Consider the following 22,165-nt stretch of genomic DNA (forward strand, 5'->3'; position numbering starts at 1 on the left):
TTGGAACTTGGAGACCTTCTGTTGTGTGAGGTTTCCCCTATACTCATTGATCTCCTTATTTATTTCATCTAATTTCTTTTTGTACCCTGTAATGGTAGCTTTTATTTGGCCTTCTATATTCTGAATTTCAATTTGGATTTTTTCAGAAAGTCTTATTGCTGTTTTTAGAATCAACATGATCCAGTCATGCGTGCAATGCCAAGCTATTTGTGCCCAATCTCTTCTAAATTCCTCATCCTCCAGGAAAATGCGGGGGGCATTGGTTACTAGTAGGCCTTTAGGGGCCATGTTGTTTGTAACATACTCTTTAAGGATTGTCCCATGCAGTATTGTTCTAATACGATTACGTTTAAGTTCAGTGAGTTTGTCCCATTCCGATGTCTGTGAGATGGTATTGCTAATGCTAGGGTCTGCAAAAGCATTGAGGTCGCTCATGATAGAGTCTATTTCCTCCGTGGAGAAAGATAAGCCCTGATTTTCCGCCATGTTGGTCTCGTGTTCTATCTCCTGTGTATGTGTTATGAAAGAAAAAAAAGTCTTATGCTCTCGCAGCTGCGCGCTGCCTAAATCTTGGAAACAAGAAGGAGAGTAAGGAGTTGCGTCCGTGGTCGTCGGACGGGGAATACTCCTGATTCCCTGGTCAAGGTTCAAAGGAACAAATGGAGGAGTACTACCCGATGAGGGTAACTGAAGGCTTTTGTCCAAACCAAGGAAACATTGTTCCTTTGTTAGTAAACCCCTCACTCACCACCTAGTGGTGACTTGCTTCATCATTGGGGCCCACCCAAGTGGCCTAGCGTCACTTGGGTGTGCTTCAACACCTGCGTTTGCAGTGGAGCAGGTAGTGAAGTGTGGGGTGCGAACAAAAAAGAGTGTGAGTGTTAAAATTGTCCTGGTTAATGCTTTTATACAATGTTTAATAAAAAAGTAACTGGACAAAATTAAAAATATAGGTGAGGTAGTAGTAGGGAAGTTACGACCTACTTATCTCTGTTTATGTGTTGGTCGACATGTTTCTACCATATGGGGAAAATCCCCGGTATTCCTCAGGACCAAAACAAGGAAGTGGGTGGTATGTGCCCCCTAAAAGACACACCCAGCCCTAATTCCCTGGTCATCCAGAAGAAAAATATACTCCTGGGTAAGCACACCTAGGGTTAAGGGTGCTAAAAAACCTGTGGGAAAGGAAAGAGACTGAATAAAATAATTACTATCCTGTAACGTAGTGCAGAATTAGCGTGCAGGATGCGTGCAGTTATTCTTGCTTTCCACAGTGGTGGTTGACACAGTGCCTTCATCGATACAGAGCGTGTCTACAAGTGGTGTGCAAACGTGCTCATAGCCTTGGAAGTAGAATATCTATAAAATAAGGTCTATCTGGCTAAGGAGTCTTGATTTTAACCTTAGTGCGTGCCTTGAAAAATACATGCTGGCGTCGTAGTCTGGGGTGCACTAAATTGGAGTGCTCATACTTATACCGCCGTGGTTTTACTAGTGCCAGCTGAGTGGTAGTTGTTAGCTTTATGAGACCTATTCAGGATTTGTGGTCAACAGAAAAGAACAAACTGGACTGACAAACACATACAACAAAGAGCTTTTCACGACATGTGACATGGCAGAAAAATGGAATGGGGCTTACAAAGTTGGGGCTCTAGTCGAGCTGCATCAAGCAGGAGTAGGGCGCTACGCTGGTTACAACATATTCTGAAGAGAAAGGTATATGTTGTGAATAGAGGGTTAACCTCCATGGCGAGCGTTGGTGGGTAAACCAAATGGTTAGTCCTGCTAGGGGGGGGGAAAGTATAACTTACAGTTGCGTGTGGCGAAATCAGGCGGATCACCTACTTCTCCATGCTCGCTGCTTGGTAGCAACGAGTGAATGAGGGCGTAGCGCATATATGCATCCGAATACTTCCGGGATAGTCCTGTGTCTGCTATGGGGGCCTGGAAGGATCGGTGGTAGGCATGGAAACCAATCGGCGCTGCGCCTGCGCCGTGGTATTGTAAGCTAGAGATGACAGATGGGGGAGTGGGCGTGGTTGCCGCCCGGTGCCGTGTATGCGCCTTAATGGTTATGATTGAAGTGATCACTACGGAGATGGTTGGGCGCAAAAGGCTGTCAATCGCGCTAGGGCTATTTCAGCGGGATGTGACACGGGGGCCTCACTGGAGCCTTGATGAGATAGAGGTGCCACGTGGATGGCTTGATAAAGGGAAGTGGTGCCTCCAAAATAAAGAGCCAGTAGTGTGGGCCTGGATGGGTCGAAAAAACCTTAGGAGCTGTTACTCGAGGACATGGGGAACAGGCTATAGTGTAACATTGGCTCAATCATTAGAGGGATTATATGAGAGCCATGGATTACAATATCTGGTAACTGGGAAAGGTATGTTATCTCAATACAGAGTTCCACGGGATATTGTCATTAAGCCCATGGATATGAGTGGAAAGTCTATATATCCATCTCTGTTCTTTTTCAAATAAGCGGGCATGGATGTTAGGGCCTGCTTGCAACTGTTCAATGACTGTCCACCTCATATCATTGGTAGTGTGATGGGCCGTGAGGAAATGGTCTGTAAGTTTAGTCATATTCTTCTTGCATCTTATCGTGCTCCTGTGTTCACAAATTCGTTGCTTGATTTTTCGTGTCGTCATACCTATGTAGGGTTTTCCACAGGTGCAGGTAATCAAATAAATCACATTGATGCTATTGCAATTAGTATGGGATCTCTGCTCCCATGTTTTTCCTGGTTCCAAGTTGATGGTCTTAGTATTTTCTGTAAGGTGACATACACTACAGTCCCCACACCGGGAATGTCCAGTGACTGGTGGTAGACCCCATATCTGTGTTAGTGTTGGTTCACTAGTGTTGTTATTGTTTTTGGGTCTGGTGTTCACCAAGGTGTTTTTCAGACTGTTTGCTTTTCTATATGAGAAGAGTGGTTTTTCCCAGTTGAATGATCCAGAGTTGATTATTGACCAATGCTTTCTGATGCTTTTGCTCACTTCATTGGAAATCACGTTGTAGGTCGTTACACATGTCAGTGGTATATTCTCAGTGTCTTTTGCAATTTCCTCTAGGAGCGCTTGACGTGGTTGGTTTCTTGCCCGTTGTCGGCATTTCTTGGTGATCTTGGTGGGGTATCCTCGTTGAGACAGTTTGGAGGTGAGGTCATCTGCTTGTTCCCTGAAGTCCCGAAGGTTGGTACAGTTCCTTCGTAGTCTTAAATATTGGCCGTAGGGGAGGTTCTCCCGTAAGGGCCGAGGATGAAAACTCTCAAACCTGAGAAGGTTATTCTTAGCCGTGGGCTTGAAATGTGTCTTTGTGGTCAGGGCTTCCTGATTTTTCTGAATTTCAATGTCTAGAAAGACCATTTTTTCTTTATCTATGCTATGGGTAAAGTGTAGATGTTGATCACGTGTATTGACCCAAGCGATAAAGGCTGTAAGTATTTCCTGGGGGCCCTTCCAGATTGCTAGCACGTCGTCAATGTAACGGCGCCAGAACACTATGTTTCCAAGGTAGGGGTTGTTGGGTGAGAGTATGTGTCGTGTCTCAAAATCAAAGACATAGAGTCCTGCTATGCTAGGCGCAAAAACACTGCCCATTGATGTGCCCCCTATTTGTAGATACAGGGATCCCTCAAATTCAAAGAAATTCCTTTTGAGGGCCAAGGTGGCGCAGTCAATGATGAAACTCTTGGGTGTTCTGTATTCCCATGTGGTGTTTTCCAAGGTTTCTTTCAGTACAGTGATGGTGGCGTCCTGGGGGATGTTGGTATAGAGACTCTCTATATCGAAGCTGACCAAGATCATATCATCCTCCATTTTTATGGTTTCCAGGATTGTAAGGAGGCTTTTGGTATCTTTCAGGTAGGTTGAGGTCCCTTGTACAATAGGTTTTAAGAAATAGTCACAGAATCTGGATAGTGGTTCGAGGAGTGAGCCTATTCCAGATACTATTGGTCTCCCCGGAGGTGGGGTTTTGTTCTTGTGCATCTTTGGGACCACATAGAAATATGGAATTTTTTCTTCTGTCTTGGTTAAGTAGTCCGCTTCCTGCTTGGAAATTTCGCCTTTGTGTTCCGCTTCTTCAACCAGATTCATAATTTCTCTTTTCAGGTCATCTGTGGGGTCCTGGGTGAGGGGGAGGTAGTTGTTCCTGTCCTCTAGTAATCGTCTGCATTCTTGTTGGTAATCGGTACGATTCATGATCACTAGGCCTCCGCCTTTGTCGGCCGGTTTTATGATGATCGTGTCATCTCCCTTCAGATCAGATAGAGCTTTCCTCTCTGCTCCACTGGTATTCTGGTATCATTTGGGGATTCTAGTGGACTCTATGTCTTTGAACACTGCTTGTTCAAATGTATTTATCTCCACAGGGATGGTATGTGGCGGTGGAACAAACGTTGATTTTGTTTTTAAACCAGTTTCATTGGGTATTTCCTCCATGTTTTCTTTATTGGTTTTTTCAAAAAACGCTTTGAGTTTCAGTTTTCTGAAGAACCCTGCTAGTTCGCAATGTAATTTAAATTTGTCTAAATTAGCAGTCGGGACAAATCCCAGTCCTTTGTTAAGGACCTTTTTTTCAATGTCTGTTAGGACGTGTGACGATAGATTGGTCACTAGGTCCTCATGTTGCTGGGGCCTGCTTTGTTGGATGCGGTTTTGTTCCTGGTGTTGCTGCTCACCATGTCCTCTTCTTCCCAATGGACGGTGTTGCCCCTTTTGTTGCGTCCTCTCCCGCGCCTGCCTCTGTTCTGAAAAGGAGGGCGCTATTGGTTTTGTTGGAATGGATATTGCTGGAAGGGGGGTTGCCATCCATACATGGGGAATTGTTGTGGTTGTTGATATGGGTTGAAGGGGGGTTGGTTATATTGTGGCCACTGGTAATTGCCTTGGAAACCACCTCTCTTTCTCTGTCGTGGTGTGCTGTTGTTCGAGCCTCCACTACTGTTGGAACTGTGGGAAGCGTTGCTAGATGCATCAGAATCTTGGTCCTGTGTGGTGGTCCCTTTATAGTCTTTATCAGAGTATGGGTAGGCTTTAACAAAAGAGAACTTCTTAAGGTCTTTTTGGAACTTGGAGACCTTCTGTTGTGTGAGGTTTTCCCTATACTCATTGATCTCCTTATTTATTTCATCTAATTTCTTTTTGTACCCTGTAATGGTAGCTTTTATTTGGCCTTCTATATTCTGAATTTCAATTTGGATTTTTTCAGAAAGTCTTATTGCTGTTTTTAGAATCAACATGATCCAGTCATGCGTGCAATGCCAAGCTATTTGTGCCCAATCTCTTCTAAATTCCTCATCCTCCAGGAAAATGCGGGGGGCATTGGTTACTAGTAGGCCTTTAGGGGCCATGTTGTTTGTAACATACTCTTTAAGGATTGTCCCATGCAGTATTGTTCTAATACGATTACGTTTGAGTTCAGTGAGTTTGTCCCATTCCGATGTCTGTGAGATGGTATTGCTAATGCTAGGGTCTGCAAAAGCATTGAGGTCGCTCATGATAGAGTCTATTTCCTCCGTGGAGAAAGATAAGCCCTGATTTTCCGCCATGTTGGTCTCGTGTTCTATCTCCTGTGTATGTGTTATGAAAGAAAAGAAAGTCTTATGCTCTCGCAGCTGCGCGCTGCCTAAATCTTGGAAACAAGAAGGAGAGTAAGGAGTTGCGTCCGTGGTCGTCGGACGGGGAATACTCCTGATTCCCTGGTCAAGGTTCAAAGGAACAAATGGAGGAGTACTACCCGATGAGGGTAACTGAAGGCTTTTGTCCAAACCAAGGAAACATTGTTCCTTTGTTAGTAAACCCCTCACTCACCACCTAGTGGTGACTTGCTTCATCATCGGGGCCCACCCAAGTGGCCTAGCGTCACTTGGGTGTGCTTCAACACCTGCGTTTGCAGTGGAGCAGGTAGTGAAGTGTGGGGTGCGAACAAAAAAGAGTGTGAGTGTTAAAATTGTCCTGGTTAATGCTTTTATACAATGTTTAATAAAAAAGTAACTGGACAAAATTAAAAATATAGGTGAGGTAGTAGTAGGGAAGTTACGACCTACTTATCTCTGTTTATGTGTTGGTCGACATGTTTCTACCATATGGGGAAAATCCCCGGTATTCCTCAGGACCAAAACAAGGAAGTGGGTGGTATGTGCCCCCTAAAAGACACACCCAGCCCTAATTCCCTGGTCATCCAGAAGAAAAATATACTCCTGAGTAAGCACACCTAGGGTTAAGGGTGCTAAAAAACCTGTGGGAAAGGAAAGAGAGTGAATAAAATAATTACTATCCTGTAACGTAGTGCAGAATTAGAGTGCAGGATGCGTGCAGTTATTCTTGCTTTCCACAGTGGTGGTTGACACAGTGCCTTCATCGATACAGAGCGTGTCTACAAGTGGTGTGCAAACGTGCTCATAGCCTTGGAAGTAGAATATCTATAAAATAAGGTCTATCTGGCTAAGGAGTCTTGATTTTAACCTTAGTGCGTGCCTTGAAAAATACATGCTGGCGTCGTAGTCTGGGGTGCACTAAATTGGAGTGCTCATACTTATACCGCCGTGGTTTTACTAGTGCCAGCTGAGTGGTCGTTGTTAGCTTTATGAGACCTATTCAGGATTTGTGGTCAACAGAAAAGAACAAACTGGACTGACAAACACATACAACAAAGAGCTTTTCACGACATGTGACATGGCAGAAAAATGGAATGGGGCTTACAAAGTTGGGGCTCTAGTCGAGCTGCATCAAGCAGGAGTAGGGCGCTACGCCGGTTACAACATATTCTGAAGAGAAAGGTATATGTTGTGAATAGAGGGTTAACCTCCATGGCGAGCGTTGGTGGATAAACCAAATGGTTAGTCCTGCTAGGGGGGGGAAAAGTATAACTTACAGTTGCGTGTGGCGAAATCAGGCGGATCACCTACTTCTCCATGCTCGCTGCTTGGTAGCAACGAGTGAATGAGGGCGTAGCGCATATATACATCCGATTACTTCCGGGATAGTCCTGTGTCTGCTACGGGGGCCTGGAAGGATCGGTGGTAGGCATGGAAACCAATCGGCGCTGCGCCTGCGCCGTGGTATTGTAAGCTAGAGATGACAGATGGGGGAGTGGGCGTGGTTGCCGCCCGGCGCCGTGTATGCGCCTTAATGGTTATGATTGAAGTGATCACTACGGAGATGGTTGGGCGCAAAAGGCTGTCAATCGCGCTAGGGCTATTTCAGCGGGATGTGACACGGGGGCCTCACTGGAGCCTTGATGAGATAGAGGTGCCACGTGGATGGCTTGATAAAGGGAAGTGGTGCCTCCAAAATAAAGAGCCAGTAGTGTGGGCCTGGATGGGTCAAAAAAACCTTAGGAGCTGTTACTCGAGGACATGGGGAACAGGCTATAGTGTAACATTGGCTCAATCATTAGAGGGATTATATGAGAGCCATGGATTACAATATCTGGTAACTGGGAAAGGTATGTTATCTCAATACAGAGTTCCACGGGATATTGTCATTAAGCCCATGGATATGAGTGGAAAGTCTATATATCCATCTCTGTTCTTTTTCAAATAAGCGGGCCTGGATGTTAGGGCCTGCTTGCAACTGTTCAATGACTGTCCACCTCATATCATTGGTAGTGTGATGGGCCGTGACGAGATGGTCTGTAAGTTTAGTCATATTCTTCTTGCATCTTATCGTGCTCCTGTGTTCACAAATTCGTTGCTTGATTTTTCGTGTCGTCATACCTATGTAGGGTTTTCCACAGGTGCAGGTAATCAAATAAATCACATTGATGCTATTGCAATTAGTATGGGATCTCTGCTCCCATGTTTTTCCTGGTTCCAAGTTGATGGTCTTAGTATTTTCTGTAAGGTGACATACACTACAGTCCCCACACCGGGAATGTCCAGTGACTGGTGGTAGACCCCATATCTGTGTTAGTGTTGGTTCACTAGTGTTGTTATTGTTTTTGGGTCTGGTGTTCACCAAGGTGTTTTTCAGACTGTTTGCTTTTCTATATGAGAAGAGTGGTTTTTCCCAGTTGAATGATCCAGAGTTGATTATTGACCAATGCTTTCTGATGCTTTTGCTCACTTCATTGGAAATCACGTTGTAGGTCGTTACACATGTCAGTGGTATATTCTCAGTGTCTTTTGCAATTTCCTCTAGGAGCGCTTGACGTGGTTGGTTTCTTGCCCGTTGTCGGCATTTCTTGGTGATCTTGGTGGGGTATCCTCGTTGAGACAGTTTGGAGGTGAGGTCATCTGCTTGTTCCCTGAAGTCCCGATGGTTGGTACAGTTCCTTCGTAGTCTTAAATATTGGTCGTAGGGGAGGTTCTCCCGTAAGGGCCGAGGATGAAAACTCTCAAACCTGAGAAGGTTATTCTTAGCCGTGGGCTTGAAATGTGTCTTTGTGGTCAGGGCTTCCTGATTTTTCTGAATTTCAATGTCTAGAAAGACCATTTTTTCTTTATCTATGCTATGGGTAAAGTGTAGATGTTGATCACGTGTATTGACCCAAGCGATAAAGGCTGTAAGTATTTCCTGGGGGCCCTTCCAGATTGCTAGCACGTCGTCAATGTAACGGCGCCAGAACACTATGTTTCCAAGGTAGGGGTTGTTGGGTGAGAGTATGTGTCGTGTCTCAAAATCAAAGACATAGAGTCCTGCTATGCTAGGCGCAAAAACACTGCCCATTGATGTGCCCCCTATTTGTAGATACAGGGATCCCTCGAATTCAAAGAAATTCCTTTTGAGGGCCAAGGTGGCGCAGTCAATGATGAAACTCTTGGGTGTTCTGTATTCCCATGTGGTGTTTTCCAAGGTTTCTTTCAGTACAGTGATGGTGGCGTCCTGTGGGATGTTGGTATAGAGACTCTCTATATCGAAGCTGACCAAGATCATATCATCCTCCATTTTGATGGTTTCCAGGATTGTAAGGAGGCTTTTGGTATCTTTCAGGTAGGTTGAGGTCCCTTGTACAATAGGTTTTAAGAAATAGTCACAGAATCTGGATAGTGGTTCGAGGAGTGAGCCTATTCCAGATACTATTGGTCTCCCCGGAGGTGGGGTTTTGTTCTTGTGCATCTTCGGGACCACATAGAAATATGGAATTATTTCTTCTGTCTTGGTTAAGTAGTCCGCTTCCTGCTTGGAAATTTCGCCTTTGTGTTCCGCTTCTTCAACCAGATTCATAATTTCTCTTTTCAGGTCATCTGTGGGGTCCTGGGTGAGGGGGAGGTAGTTGTTCCTGTCCTCTAGTAATCGTCTGCATTCTTGTTGGTAATCGGTACGATTCATGATCACTAGGCCTCCGCCTTTGTCGGCCGGTTTTATGATGATCGTGTCATCTCCCTTCAGATCAGATAGAGCTTTCCTCTCTGCTCCACTGGTATTCTGGTATCATTTGGGGATTCTAGTGGACTCTATGTCTTTGAACACTGCTTGTTCAAATGTATTTATCTCCACAGGGATGGTATGTGGCGGTGGAACAAACGTTGATTTTGTTTTTAAACCAGTTTCATTGGGTATTTCATCCATGTTTTCTTTATTGGTTTTTTCAAAAAACGCTTTGAGTTTCAGCTTTCTGAAGAACCCTGCTAGTTCGCAATGTAATTTAAATTTGTCTAAATTAGCAGTCGGGACAAATCCCAGTCCTTTGTTAAGGACCTTTTTTTCAATGTCTGTTAGGACGTGTGACGATAGATTGGTCACTAGGTCCTCATGTTGCTGGGGCCTGCTTTGTTGGATGCGGTTTTGTTCCTGGTGTTGCTGCTCACCATGTCCTCTTCTTCCCAATGGACGGTGTTGCCCCTTTTGTTGCGTCCTCTCCCGCGCCTGCCTCTGTTCTGAAAAGGAGGGCGGTATTGGTTTTGTTGGAATGGATATTGCTGGAAGGGGGGTTGCCTACCATACATGGGGAATTGTTGTGGTTGTTGATATGGGTTGAAGGGGGGTTGGTTATATTGTGGCCACTGGTAATTGCCTTGGAAACCACCTCTCTTTCTCTGTCGTGGTGTGCTGTTGTTCGAGCCTCCACTACTGTTGGAACTGTGGGAAGCGTTGCTAGATGCATCAGAATCTTGGTCCTGTGTGGTGGTCCCTTTATAGTCTTTATCAGAGTATGGGTAGGCTTTAACAAAAGAGAACTTCTTAAGGTCTTTTTGGAACTTGGAGACCTTCTGTTGTGTGAGGTTTTCCCTATACTCATTGATCTCCTTATTTATTTCATCCAATTTCTTTTTGTACCCTGTAATGGTAGCTTTTATTTGGCCTTCTATATTCTGAATTTCAATTTGGATTTTTTCAGAAAGTCTTATTGCTGTTTTTAGAATCAACATGATCCAGTCATGCGTGCAATGCCAAGCTATTTGTGCCCAATCTCTTCTAAATTCCTCATCCTCCAGGAAAATGCGGGGGGCATTGGTTACTAGTAGGCCTTTAGGGGCCATGTTGTTTGTAACATACTCTTTAAGGATTGTCCCATGCAGTATTGTTCTAATACGATTACGTTTGAGTTCAGTGAGTTTGTCCCATTCCGATGTCTGTGAGATGGTATTGCTAATGCTCGGGTCTGCAAAAGCATTGAGGTCGCTCATGATAGAGTCTATTTCCTCCGTGGAGAAAGATAAGCCCTGATTTTCCGCCATGTTGGTCCCGTGTTCTATCTCCTGTGTATGTGTTATGAAAGAAAAGAAAGTCTTATGCTCTCGCAGCCGCGCGCTGCCTAAATCTTGGAATCAAGACGGAGAGTAAGGAGTTGCGTCCGTGGTCGTCGGACGGGGAATACTCCTGATTCCCTGGTCAAGGTTCAAAGGAACAAATGGAGGAGTACTACCCGATGAGGGTAACTGAAGGCTTTTGTCCAAACCAAGGAAACATTGTTCCTTTGTTAGTAAACCCCTCACTCACCACCTAGTGGTGACTTGCTTCATCATCGGGGCCCACCCAAGTGGCCTAGCGTCACTTGGGTGTGCTTCAACACCTGCGTTTGCAGTGGAGCAGGTAGTGAAGTGTGGGGTGCGAACAAAAAAGAGTGTGAGTGTTAAAATTGTCCTGGTTAATGCTTTTATACAATGTTTAATAAAAAAGTAACTGGACAAAATTAAAAATATAGGTGAGATAGTAGTAGGGAAGTTACGACCTACTTATCTCTGTTTATGTGTTGGTCGACATGTTTCTACCATATGGGGAAAATCCCCGGTATTCCTCAGGACCAAAACAAGGAAGTGGGTGGTATGTGCCCCCTAAAAGACACACCCAGCCCTAATTCCCTGGTCATCCAGAAGAAAAATATACTCCTGGGTAAGCACACCTAGGGTTAAGGGTGCTAAAAAACCTGTGGGAAAGGAAAGAGAGTGAATAAAATAATTACTATCCTGTAACGTAGTGCAGAATTAGAGTGCAGGATGCGTGCAGTTATTCTTGCTTTCCACAGTGGTGGTTGACACAGTGCCTTCATCGATACAGAGCGTGTCTACAAGTGGTGTGCAAACGTGCTCATAGCCTTGGAAGTAGAATATCTATAAAATAAGGTCTATCTGGCTAAGGAGTCTTGATTTTAACCTTAGTGCGTGCCTTGAAAAATACATGCTGGCGTCGTAGTCTGGGGTGCACTAAATTGGAGTGCTCATACTTATACCGCCGTGGTTTTACTAGTGCCAGCTGAGTGGTAGTTGTTAGCTTTATGAGACCTATTCAGGATTTGTGGTCAACAGAAAAGAACAAACTGGACTGACAAACACATACAACAAAGAGCTTTTCACGACATGTGACATGGCAGAAAAATGGAATGGGGCTTACAAAGTTGGGGCTCTAGTCGAGCTGCATCAAGCAGGAGTAGGGCGCTACGCCGGTTACAACATATTCTGAAGAGAAAGGTATATGTTGTGAATAGAGGGTTAACCTCCATGGCGAGCGTTGGTGGGTAAACCAAATGGTTAGTCCTGCTAGGGGGGGGAAAAGTATAACTTACAGTTGCGTGTGGCGAAATCAGGCGGATCGCCTACTTCTCCATGCTCGCTGCTTGGTAGCAACGAGTGAATGAGGGCGTAGCGCATATATGCATCCGATTACTTCCGGGATAGTCCCGTGTCTGCTACGGGGGCCTGGAAGGATCGGTGGTAGGCATGGAAACCAATCGGCGCTGCGCCTGCGCCGTGGTATTGTAAGCTAGAGATGACAGATGGGGGAGTGGGCGTGGTTGCCGCCCGGCGCCGTGTATGCGCCTTAATGGTTATGATTGAAGTGATCACTACGGAGATGGTTGGGCGCAAAAGGCTGTCAATCGCGCTAGGGCTATTTCAGCGGGATGTGACACGGGGGCCTCACTGGAGCCTTGATGAGATAGTGGTGCCACGTGGATGGCTTGATAAAGGGAAGTGGTGCCTCCAAAATAAAGAGCCAGTAGTGTGGGCCTGGATGGGTCGAAAAAACCTTAGGAGCTGTTACTCGAGGACATGGGGAACAGGCTATAGTGTAACATTGGCTCAATCATTAGAGGGATTATATGAGAGCCATGGATTACAATATCTGGTAACTGGGAAAGGTATGTTATCTGAATACAGAGTTCCACGGGATATTGTCATTAAGCCCATGGATATGAGTGGAAAGTCTATATATCCATCTCTGTTCTTTTTCCACTTGGGTGGGCCCCGATGATGAAGCAAGTCACCACTAGGTGGTGAGTGAGGGGTTTACTAACAAAGGAACAATGTTTCCTTGGTTTGGACAAAAGCCTTCAGTTACCCTCATCGGGTAGTACTCCTCCATTTGTTCCTTTGAACCTTGACCAGGGAATCAGGAGTATTCCCCGTCCGACGACCACGGACGCAACTCCTTACTCTCCTTCTTGTTTCCAAGATTTAGGCAGCGCGCAGCTGCGAGAGCATAAGACTTTCTTTTCTTTCATAACACATACACAGGAGATAGAACACGAGACCAACATGGCGGAAAATCAGGGCTTATCTTTCTCCACGGAGGAAATAGACTCTATCATGAGCGACCTCAATGCTTTTGCAGACCCTAGCATTAGCAATACCATCTCACAGACATCGGAATGGGACAAACTCACTGAACTCAAACGTAATCGTATTAGAACATTACTGCATGGGACAATCCTTAAAGAGTATGTTACAAACAACATGGCCCCTAAAGGCCTACTAGTAACCAATGCCCCCCGCATTTTCCTGGAGGATGAGGAATTTAGAAGAGATTGGGCACAAATAGCTTGGCATTGCACGCATGACTGGATCATGTTGATTCTAAAAACAGCAATAAAACTTTCTGAAAAAATCCAAATTGAAATTCAGAATATAGAAGGCCAAATAAAAGCTACCATTACAGGGTACAAAAAGAAATTGGATGAAATAAATAAGGAGATCAATGAGTATAGGGAAAACCTCACACAACAGAAGGTCACAAAGTTCCAAAAAGACCTTAAGAAGTTCTCTTTTGTTAAAGCCTACCCATACTCTGATAAAGACTATAAAGGGACCACCACACAGGACCAAGATTCTGATGCATCTAGCAACGCTTCCCACAGTTCCAACAGTAGTGGAGGCTCGAACAACAGCACACCACGACAGAGAAAGAGAGGTGGTTTCCAAGGCAATTACCAGTGGCCACAATATAACCAACCCCCCTTCAACCCATATCAACAACCACAACAATTCCCCATGTATGGATGGCAACCCCCCTTCCAGCAATATCCATTCCAACAAAACCAATACCGCCCTCCTTTTCAGAACAGAGGCAGGCGCGGGAGAGGACGCAACAAAAGGGGCAACACCGTCCATTGGGAAGAAGAGGACATGGTGAGCAGCAACACCAGGAACAAAACCGCATCCAACAAAGCAGGCCCCAGCAACATGAGGACCTAGTGACGTTGCCTTCCTCACGGAGACCTGGATGAACGCCTCTTCAGCTCCCGACATCGCCATCGCTATCCCAGAGGGCTACAAGATCGTCCGGAGGGACCGCAACGCCAACCAGATGGGAGGAGGCATCGCCGTCATCCACAAGAACACCATCCGTCTCACGACCAGCACCGACAACACCCTGACCACCGCCGAACACCTGCATTTCCAGATCCACACCAACCCGAACACCACCCTCAGAGGCACCCTGATCTACCGACCCCCTGGACCACGCACACAATTCAGCGAGGACATCGCCGACTTCGTCAGCCCGCATGCCCTCCCCTCCGCTGACTACATCCTCCTAGGGGACCTCAACTTCCACCTGGAGAACAACAACGACCGCAACACCAGCACCCTGCTCGACAACCTCGCCAACCTGGGACTCAAGCAACTGGTGTCCACCCCCACCCACCTCGCCGGACACACACTCGACGCAGTCTTCTCTTCCAGCACAGACATCGACTTCAGCCACGCCACAGAGCTTCAATGGACGGACCACAGCTGCGTCCACTTCACCTTCAAGAGAACGACGACCCACCACCACCAGCAACAGGCCGCCCGCAGAAGCTGGAACAAGATCACAGCAGACCAGCTCGCCACCTCCCTGAGCCAGCACCCTCCTGCCAGCTCAGCGAACCCCAGCCAGGCCGCCGACAACCTCACGAAGTGGATCAGCATCTGCGCGGACGAGCTCGCCCCGCTGAGGACCCCGCCCAGCAGACCCGGCAGCAAGAAAGCCCCGTGGTTCACCGACGAACTCAAGAGCTCCAAGAAGAACTGCAGAGCCCTCGAGAAAGTCTGGAGAAGGGAACCTACACCGGACAACAGGACCTCCTTCAAGCTCACCACCCGGAAGCACCACCAGCTGATCCGCGCCGCCAAGAAAACAGCATTCAAGGAACGGTTGGACAACAACGCACACAATTGCAAGGAACTCTTCAACATCGTGAAAGAGCTTTCCAACCCCAGCGCAGGAAACAACGACATCACCCCATCGCAAGACCTCTGCAACTCCCTCGCCTCATACTTCCACAACAAGATCGCGGACATACACAACAGCTTCAACAACCAACCAACGCACACCATGACCGAACAATCACCCCCCACCACCACCCTCCACGCCTGGACCCCGATCAGCACCGAATACACCATCCGCACGATGAACTCCATCCACTCCGGATCACCGACCGACCCCTGCCCTCACCACGTCTTCAACAAGGCCGACGCTGTCATCGCACCCCACCTGCGAGACATCATCAACACATCATTCGACACCGCCACCTTCCCTGAGAGCTGGAAACACGCCGAACTCAGCGCCCTACTCAAGAAGCCAACAGCGGACCCCACCGAACTCAAGAACTACCGCCCCATCTCGCTCCTCCTGTTTCCAGCCAAAGTCATCGAGAAGACCGTCAACAAGCAGATGGCCGCCTTCCTCGAGACGAACGGATCCCTCGACCCCTCACAGTCCGGCTTCCGAGCCTATCACAGCACCGAGACCGCCCTCATCGCCGCCACCGATGACATCCGAGCCCTGATGGACAATGGAGAAACAGCGGCCCTCATCCTCCTAGACCTCTCCGCGGCATTCGACACGGTCTGCCACCGCACCCTAGTACAGCGCCTCAGCAACATCGGAATCCAGGACAAGGCGCTGGAATGGATCATCTCCTTCCTCGACGGAAGAACACAGAGAGTCCGCCTACCACCGTACAAATCAGAGGCCTCCGAAGTCATCTGCGGCGTCCCTCAAGGATCATCTCTGAGCCCCACCCTCTTCAACGTCTACATGAGCCCCCTCGCGGCCATCGTACGCAAACACAACCTCAGCATAATCTCCTACGCCGACGACACCCAGCTGATCCTCTCCCTTACCAACGACCCCGCCTCCGCCAGAGCCAACCTGCACGAAGGGATGAAAGAGGTAGCCGAGTGGATGACGACCAGCCGCCTGAAACTGAACTCTGACAAGACGGAGGTCCTCATCCTGGGCTCTTCCCCCTCCGCCTGGGACGACTCCTGGTGGCCTCCCGCCCTGGGCACCGCACCCAAACCGACAGACCATGCACGCAACCTGGGCTTCATCCTGGACTCCTCCCTCTCCATGACCAGGCAAGTCAACAACGTCTCCTCGGCGTGCTTCAACATCCTACGCATGCTACGGAAGATCTTCCGGTGGATCCCCACCGAGACCAGGAAGACCGTCACCCAGGCCCTCGTCACCAGCCGACTGGACTACGGCAACGCCCTCTACGCCGGCACCACCGCCAAGCTCCAGAAGAGACTCCAGCGGATCCAGAACGCCTCAGCCAGACTCATCCTCGACATCCCACGAACCAGCCACATCACCGGACATATGAGAGACCTTCACTGGCTCCCCGTCAACAAAAGAATCACCTTCCGCCTCCTCACCCACGCACACAAAGCCCTACACGACCAAGGCCCGAGATACCTCAACAGCCGGATCAACCTCTACGCTCCCAAACGCCACCTCCGATCAGCCAACCACGCCCTCGCCGCCGTCCCCCGCATCCGAAGAGCGACCACAGGAGGAAGGTCCTTCTCCTACCTGGCCGCCAAGACCTGGAACTCCCTCCCTCCCGACCTGCGCCTGACCCAAGACCACCTCTCCTTCAGGAAGAAGCTGAAGACCTGGCTGTTCGAGCAGTAGCGGCACCCCCCCCCCCCCCCCCCCCCCCCAGCGCCTTGAGACCCTACGGGTATGTAGCGCGCTCTATAAGTGTCACTGATTGATTGATTATTAGTGACCAATCTATCGTCACACGTCCTAACAGACATTGAAAAAAAGGTCCTTAACAAAGGACTGGGATTTGTCCCGACTGCTAATTTAGACAAATTTAAATTACATTGCGAACTAGCAGGGTTCTTCAGAAAACTGAAACTCAAAGCGTTTTTTGAAAAAACCAATAAAGAAAACATGGAGGAAATACCCAATGAAACTGGTTTGAAAACAAAATCAACGTTTGTTCCACCGCCACATACCATCCCTGTGGAGATAAATACATTTGAACAAGCAGTGTTCAAAGACATAGAGTCCACTAGAATCCCCAAACGATACCGGAATACCAGTGGAGCAGAGAGGAAGGCTCTATCTGATCTGAAGGGAGATGACACGATCATCATAAAACCGGCCGACAAAGGCGGAGGCCTAGTGATCATGAATCGTACCGATTACCAACAAGAATGCAGACGATTACTAGAGGACAGGAACAACTACCTCCCCCTCACCCAAGACCCCACAGATGACCTGAAAAGAGAAATTATGAATCTGGTTGAAGAAGCGGAACACAAAGGCGAAATTTCCAAGCAGGAAGCGGACTACTTAACCAAGACAGAAGAAAAAATTCCATATTTCTATGTGGTCCCGAAGATGCACAAGAACAAAACCCCACCTCCGGGGAGACCAATAGTATCTGGAATAGGCTCACTCCTCGAACCACTATCCAGATTCTGTGACTATTTCTTAAAACCTATTGTACAAGGGACCTCAACCTACCTGAAAGATACCAAAAGCCTCCTTACAATCCTGGAAACCATCAAAATGGAGGATGATATGATCTTGGTCAGCTTCGATATAGAGAGTCTCTATACCAACATCCCCCAGGACGCCACCATCACTGTACTGAAAGAAACCTTGGAAAACACCACATGGGAATACAGAACACCCAAGAGTTTCATCATTGACTGCGCCACCTTGGCCCTCAAAAGGAATTTCTTTGAATTCGAGGGATCCCTGTATCTACAAATAGGGGGCACATCAATGGGCAGTGTTTTTGCGCCTAGCATAGCAGGACTCTATGTCTTTGATTTTGAGACACGACACATACTCTCACCCAACAACCCCTACCTTGGAAACATAGTGTTCTGGCGCCGTTACATTGACGACGTGCTAGCAATCTGGAACGGCCCCCAGGAAATACTTACAGCCTTTATCGCTTGGGTCAATACACGTGATCAACATCTACACTTTACCCATAGCATAGATAAAGAAAAAATGGTCTTTCTAGACATTGAAATTCAGAAAAATCAGGAAGCCCTGACCACAAAGACACATTTCAAGCCCACGGCTAACAATAACCTTCTCAGGTTTGAGAGTTTTCATCCTCGGCCCTTACGGGAGAACCTCCCCTACGGCCAATATTTAAGACTACGAAGGAACTGTACCAACCTTCGGGACTTCAGGGAACAAGCAGATGACCTCACCTCCAAACTGTCTCAACGAGGATACCCCACCAAGATCACCAAGAAATGCCGACAACGGGCAAGAAACCAACCACGTCAAGCGCTCCTAGAGGAAATTGCAAAAGACACTGAGAATATACCACTGACATGTGTAACGACCTACAACGTGATTTCCAATGAAGTGAGCAAAAGCATCAGAAAGCATTGGTCAATAATCAACTCTGGATCATTCAACTGGGAAAAACCACTCTTCTCATATAGAAAAGCAAACAGTCTGAAAAACACCTTGGTGAACACCAGACCCAAAAACAATAACAACACTAGTGAACCAACACTAACACAGATATGGGGTCTACCACCAGTCACTGGACATTCCCGGTGTGGGGACTGTAGTGTATGTCACCTTACAGAAAATACTAAGACCATCAACTTGGAACCAGGAAAAACATGGGAGCAGAGATCCCATACTAATTGCAATAGCATCAATGTGATTTATTTGATTACCTGCACCTGTGGAAAACCCTACATAGGTATGACAACACGAAAAATCAAGCAACGAATTTGTGAACACAGGAGCACGATAAGATGCAAGAAGAATATGACTAAACTTACAGACCATTTCCTCACGGCCCATCACACTACCAATGATATGAGGTGGACAGTCATTGAACAGTTGCAAGCAGGCCCTAACATCCAGGCCCGCTTATTTGAAAAAGAACAGAGATGGATATATAGACTTTCCACTCATATCCATGGGCTTAATGACAATATCCCGTGGAACTCTGTATTGAGATAACATACCTTTCCCAGTTACCAGATATTGTAATCCATGGCTCTCATATAATCCCTCTAATGATTGAGCCAATGTTACACTATAGCCTGTTCCCCATGTCCTCGAGTAACAGCTCCTAAGGTTTTTTCGACCCATCCAGGCCCACACTACTGGCTCTTTATTTTGGAGGCACCACTTCCCTTTATCAAGCCATCCACGTGGCACCTCTATCTCATCAAGGCTCCAGTGAGGCCCCCGTGTCACATCCCGCTGAAATAGCCCTAGCGCGATTGACAGCCTTTTGCGCCCAACCATCTCCGTAGTGATCACTTCAATCATAACCATTAAGGCGCATACACGGCGCCGGGCGGCAACCACGCCCACTCCCCCATCTGTCATCTCTAGCTTACAATACCACGGCGCAGGCGCAGCGCCGATTGGTTTCCATGCCTACCACCGATCCTTCCAGGCCCCCGTAGCAGACACGGGACTATCCCGGAAGTAATCGGATGCATATATGCGCTACGCCCTCATTCACTCGTTGCTACCAAGCAGCGAGCATGGAGAAGTAGGTGATCCGCCTGATTTCGCCACACGCAACTGTAAGTTATACTTTCCCCCCCCCCTAGCAGGACTAACCATTTGGTTTACCCACCAACGCTCGCCATGGAGGTTAACCCTCTATTCACAACATATACCTTTCTCTTCAGAATATGTTGTAACCGGCGTAGCGCCCTACTCCTGCTTGATGCAGCTCGACTAGAGCCCCAACTTGTTAAGCCCCATTCCATTTTTCTGCCATGTCACATGTCGTGAAAAGCTCTTTGTTGTATGTGTTTGTCAGTCCAGTTTGTTCTTTTCTGTTGACCACAAATCCTGAATAGGTCTCATAAAGCTAACAACTACCACTCAGCTGGCACTAGTAAAACCACGGCGGTATAAGTATGAGCACTCCAATTTAGTGCACCCCAGACTACGACACCAGCATGTATTTTTCAAGGCACGCACTAAGGTTAAAATCAAAACTCCTTAGCCAGATAGACCTTATTTTATAGATATTCTACTTCCAAGGCTATGAGCACGTTTGCACACCACTTGTAGACACGCTCTGTATCGATGAAGGCACTGTGTCAACCACCACTGTGGAAAGCAAGAATAACTGCACGCATCCTGCACTCTAATTCTGCACTACGTTACAGGATAGTAATTATTTTATTCACTCTCTTTCCTTTCCCACAGGTTTTTTAGCACCCTTAACCCTAGGTGTGCTTACCCAGGAGTATATTTTTCTTCTGGATGACCAGGGAATTAGGGCTGGGTGTATCTTTTAGGGGGCACATACCACCCACTTCCTTGTTTTGGGCCTGAGGAATACCGGGGATTTTCCCCATATGGTAGAAACATGTCGACCAACACATAAACAGAGATAAGTAGGTCGTAACTTCCCTACTACTATCTCACCTATATTTTTAATTTTGTCCAGTTACTTTTTTATTAAACATTGTATAAAAGCATTAACCAGGACAATTTTAACACTCACACTCTTTTTTGTTCGCACCCCACACTTCACTACCTGCTCCACTGCAAACGCAGGTGTTGAAGCACACCCAAGTGACGCTAGGCCACTTGGGTGGGCCCCGATGATGAAGCAAGTCACCACTAGGTGGTGAGTGAGGGGTTTACTAACAAAGGAACAATGTTTCCTTGGTTTGGACAAAAGCCTTCAGTTACCCTCATCGGGTAGTACTCCTCCATTTGTTCCTTTGAACCTTGACCAGGGAATCAGGAGTATTCCCCGTCCGACGACCACGGACGCAACTCCTTACTCTCCTTCTTGTTTCCTACAACTAACGAATGTCAATAAAGGTCTTCAAAAAAATAAATAAATAAAAAGTATGGCTAAGAACTACATTTAAAAGAAATATATGAAACATTAGTGCACACATTAAATAATCTCTGTTTCTTTTCTAGTTTAACCACAATCTACATATATGAGGATGGTTCTAATCCACTTATCCAAATATCAAATACTATTCAATGTATTAAGGCGCACAATATGAAAGTCCAATTTTATCATTATGGTAAACACATATCTATTAAGTATGGATGGTTTATTAGTTTCTCATGTAATATGGTTGAACACTGCGGGCCCAATTCACAGAACTAACTTAAGACAAAATCCGAAACTTACTACTTTTGGTATTCACAGAAGGCATTTAGTAGTAGTAAAGTTAGGATTTTGTCTTAAGTCTGTCTTAAGTCTGTCTTAAGTCTTTCCTAAGGTGTCGCTTCCTGCACATAAACAATCATAAATCGCGATTTTTTACTTCTATGTGTTCTGCTTGTGCAGCACACACAGAAGTTACAACTCGTCATTTTTAAAATGATTGTCAATGTGCAGGAAGCGAGACCTTCCTGCACATAAACAATCACACTTTGTGTTTTGCTGTTTCTACGTGTGCTGCACAATGCAGCACACACATGAGGAGCATTTCCCCTTGTTTCGCCTGTTTAAGACCAGGATTTCCCTGTTTTTAATTTTGGTGTTGCCCTTATTTACCCCACCCTTATAAATACGCGGCAGCGTCAAAAACAACGGGTGTTGCGGCTGAACGCCCCCGTCAAAACACCCTTTGCTAAGCATAGAGTAAAACAGTGCCTTTTTCACAAGGCATCGTTAAGTGGCTTAATGTCGCCTTGTAAATAAGGGAAAGCCTCCCTCACCACAGGAACGTCGATAAAAGTGATGCAAACCAGGGCAAAATGTTACTTTTGTTATTTAGGACCTCATAGCACTTTTGAGCAGCCGAAAAGTCTCTTTTTTGGATGTTCCGGTGGTAGAATGCGCCACAGCATATTGAGAAGCTCATGTGAAGCCACTATACTTGGCTTTTCATGGCCAGGTAAATATGTGCCCCTCTCACGCAGAGAACTGCAGGAAAGATGTGTTTCTTGGGTGTTGCTGTGAGTGTTCAAATGCAACACACATGGAATCTGAAGCACTCCCAGATTTGTGAGAAATCGTAAACCTGGGAATGCGTCAGAATGGCGGTGTAAGGGAGGCGCAATAAAGAGAAATGTTTTGATTTCTTGTTCTTTCCTTTTCCTATGTGTGCCATACAGGATGTGGAAACCACCTGAATTGATTGATTTTGTGTAAAATCAATCTGCTCCGCAATGCAGGCCCCCTTCATCCATGGTGCACGGGGGCCTGCCTTGACTCATGGTACTGCCATTGTATGTGTGTGTCTGTAATCAAAATGGGGCGATGGAAAGTGGGGGGCTATT

Source organism: Lissotriton vulgaris, chromosome 9 (assembly GCF_964263255.1).
Source record: "Lissotriton vulgaris chromosome 9, aLisVul1.2, whole genome shotgun sequence".
Lineage (NCBI taxonomy): Eukaryota > Metazoa > Chordata > Amphibia > Caudata > Salamandridae > Lissotriton > Lissotriton vulgaris.